Here is a 3827-nt window from a genome sequence, read left to right as displayed (position 1 = left end):
TGTTGAATGCTGCATGCTGACTCAGTAGGAGACAGATCCTAAACATAAACATTATAATAAACATTTGTTTCCCAAATAACATTCTCAATGTTCAGAATGCTTAGAGTCATGAGCTTTTTTAAAAATGTTTAACTGAAACCTGGAAATGTACTATTTCATTTCAAAGCTTGTATTATATCTATGATATAAATGTTTTTTTTATAAAATTAACCCATTATGCAACAGCGGTTTGAGCAAAAGTCACTGTGAATAAGGGAATTTATCAATATTAATAAGCCGTTTCACTACATTATAGATAGCTGAAGGATTATGATACAGTATATCGATTTCGCTACAAATTGACAAGAATATTTGATGACACTTACCAAACAAGTCTCAAACAGCGGAGAAATAGTTCACCACGACGATAGCAATGCAATGTTTGACTGCATCTCCCTATGTGATATATCTGTATTTGGGTAAATACAGATCACGTAATTCAGGGAGCACTGTTACGTCAGGTCACCAACCATTATTACGACGCTCATATGTCATAGAGCTCCTTAGGATGTTTGTATAATCTTTATCCAAATTTTCATATGGCCGCAGTTACGGCGTTTATTTTACAGTTAATGTAACAGGATGTCATTATATTTTTCTGTCTTTATGGTGGCAGACCACTTAACTAAATCTGAGTAGGCGGTTTCTACAAATGGGTCAGATAAAATATTAAATATACAGTAAAAGCTCACACCTATTCATACCCTTTATGTACTGTATATCTACAATTACGTATACTGTATAATACGATAACTACCATTACAAAATATCTCCCTTTTGATTTGAAGTGGTTCTTTTAAATAAGTAAATTGCAATCACTTAGCCTACATCTGTGCTCCTAATTCATCGCGACGACGGACTGAGACTCCAGTTGGATTTGTGAGAAGTAAAGGGGTGTGCCTGTTTTAAAACCGATTCATACGTCTTAAACACATGGACATTGATAGCAGTCTGTGTTATATAATTTATCTTTTTATTTAATTTAAATTTAAGTATCACATACACATTTTCAAAGTAACTGTACCCCTTTTAATTATGATCCCCATCGCTCACAGCTCCGAAGGTGAGACGAGGGCTACTTCAGATGGGATTTCCAGTATTTCTCTTTTAGCTTGTATACCGGTGGAAAGGAGAGGGCTCTTAAAACGTGTTGATAGTAAGATTGGGATGTATTTGCAGTCTAGACATAGATTTTTTAATGTTCGGAGCCGCCACAGATTCATTTTCTTACGACTGCTTTTCTGGATGACAATGACAATGCAAACGATGGTGTTAAGGCGAGGCTGTGCCTTAAGGCTCCTCTGCTTACAATGTTCAGCACGTAAATCGCAAACGAGCGCCTTCCCTTACGATGAAAATGCAGAAAATAAGACCACGAGATTTAAACCTACGGCTTACAAATTTATGCGTAAACACTAAAACCGTATCTTTAGCAAAACTGGCGAGACAATGTGTTTTATCATTTGAAAAAGTACTGGAAAATAATTAAAGGTTATCACGATAAACAGAGGTTACTGATCTACTACTGTACGCTGTGACCAAAAATGAGAGTCCCCCGATCCTCGCAGCCTTCATGCTTTGGTCTTGGCCTGGCCGTTTTTTTTTTTAAGATAATGGGGTCAAGTTAAGAAATTATGCAAGTTTCTAATCAAATCCAAGGGCGCCTCCATCTCCTAAACATCTTTAGAAGGCCGACGGACCACACTGCACGGTCCGGGTCCGGGCCCTGACCCGGTTCTGGATAATGCCAGCTTAAAGTGAAAAATTCTACTGTACATATTATGTTTCTTATTATTGTATATATGTATAATATAGTGCGACCGCTTCACGAAGCTAGAAAGAAAGTTATCCGCCATTTTTATTTTACCTGCAATTGAATTTGCCATTAAAATCATTATTAATACCGCAGCTGCTAAATTACTTACCTAAAAGCGTTCAGATACAAAAGCACTTGAGCTGTAATGTTTATATACTGTTGGCCCGATGACCTACTTCAAGAAGAATTGTTACATAGACCGCCAAGGACTGTCATCACACTTTACATCATAAAGCGCTTTAAAACTTTAGACAAGTTCAACACCTCATATTTTGTACTGTTTATCATGGTAAAAGCAACTCAAAGCAAATATAAAAATGATCGAAAGGTAAAAATACAAGCTTATACGAGCTGTCATTTTAACATTTATAACATATATTTAAACAAAACATATATAATCTATTTTAATAAAATAGAAAAGTGTTCTTAGTCTTCACTTAAAAGCTGTTAGAAGCTGCCTTTCTGACAAGAGAGTTCTGTGAGTTCCACAGTCTCAGTGCATTAAAGTCAAAACCAGTTGCTTTTTATTTCCTGTTTTACGACAGAGCAAGGAGGGTGTCCACAGACCACTGTGCACCTGCAGACTGATATGGGGGTAAAAAGTCTAGAAGTGAGTAAATAAGATTTTAACATATGTTCTAAAACACACCGGACACCTGTACAGTGATGCCAACACAGTGATCTGAGCTCCTTCTTTGAGTTAAATCCTAGCATCTGCATTTTTTACAAGTTGTTGCTATGGCAGAGCATGACCAGAGCATAACAGAAACCACCCATTTTCTAACCGCTTCATCCAATTCAGGGTCAGGGGGTCAGGGGGTCGCGGGGCACGGGGGAGCCAGAGCCTCAGAAAGTAATAAGCAGGAGATACCTGGGACTGGATGGTAGTCCAATGCAGGGAAGACACAGACACTCACCAATTATCCCAGAAGCCAATTAACCTACCAGTAGTTCTTTGAACTGTGGGAGGAAGCCGGAGCTTCCAAAGCAAACTCATGCAAACATGGGGAGAACATACAAGCTCCATACAGATAGCACCCCAGGTCCAGAAGTGTACCCAGGGCCTCAGCACTTTGAGCTAGCAATGCTAAACGCTGGGCTACTGTGCATGCTAATTTCTAGGCATCAGGTGATCAATCAGGTAGTGTTTCTCAGATAAAAGGACACCAGTAATTTAGTATGAGATTCAAATTGACCTCAGAACAAAATATAACTTATGTTATATAACTTATATAGAACTTACTACAGCATAACTGTCTTATTTGTAGAAAATATTAACAGCATGCCTATTAAACATACAGTATCTAGCAATCAGCAATCAAAATAAAAACATTTCCAAACATGGAAACTGCCCAGTTAATGAAGCATTTCAAAGACATTAATCTATTCAATAATTACAGTTTCAAGTAGCTAACAGATTTATATTCAGATTACGAAAGTATCATAACAACGGCTGCTTGTGTAAGGAATCCATGAATACCACTGTACATGAGAATTTCACACCTATTTGTAATCAATACACAAAATCCTATTGAATTTCAGGTACTTGTTTATTCAGCATTGCTTGACTCCGCAGACTCCTTGTTGTTTCAATATTCTAGCAATAGGACTAATCGCCAATACAGTGCCGTTGTAATCTATTCCTTCTGCCAGCAGAGGACGGTATTCGCACAGCCAGTTCAGGATAAGATACGGTCCTCGCAGTTCACAGTACAACTGGCCACAGCCGTACTCGGAATATGCTCTCGATAACCTCGTTTAGTTTAAGAACGGCCGTATTTCATATCAACCCACAGATGCATTGCATAAACACTAGAATTCTGGTTGTACTTAAATTGACCTTATACGTTTTGGATTATGTTTAACCTTCTTCAATTTAACCATATTTTGAGATGATTACGTTTACAGAAGCAAATATTATTCAGTGCTTTTTCTTCACTCCTTTAATCAAACCCACATTTCTTTAAGGAGG

This window comes from Lepisosteus oculatus, unplaced genomic scaffold (assembly GCF_040954835.1).
Source record: "Lepisosteus oculatus isolate fLepOcu1 unplaced genomic scaffold, fLepOcu1.hap2 HAP2_SCAFFOLD_58, whole genome shotgun sequence".
Taxonomy (NCBI): domain Eukaryota; kingdom Metazoa; phylum Chordata; class Actinopteri; order Semionotiformes; family Lepisosteidae; genus Lepisosteus; species Lepisosteus oculatus.
This window is presented reverse-complemented; position numbering follows the sequence as displayed.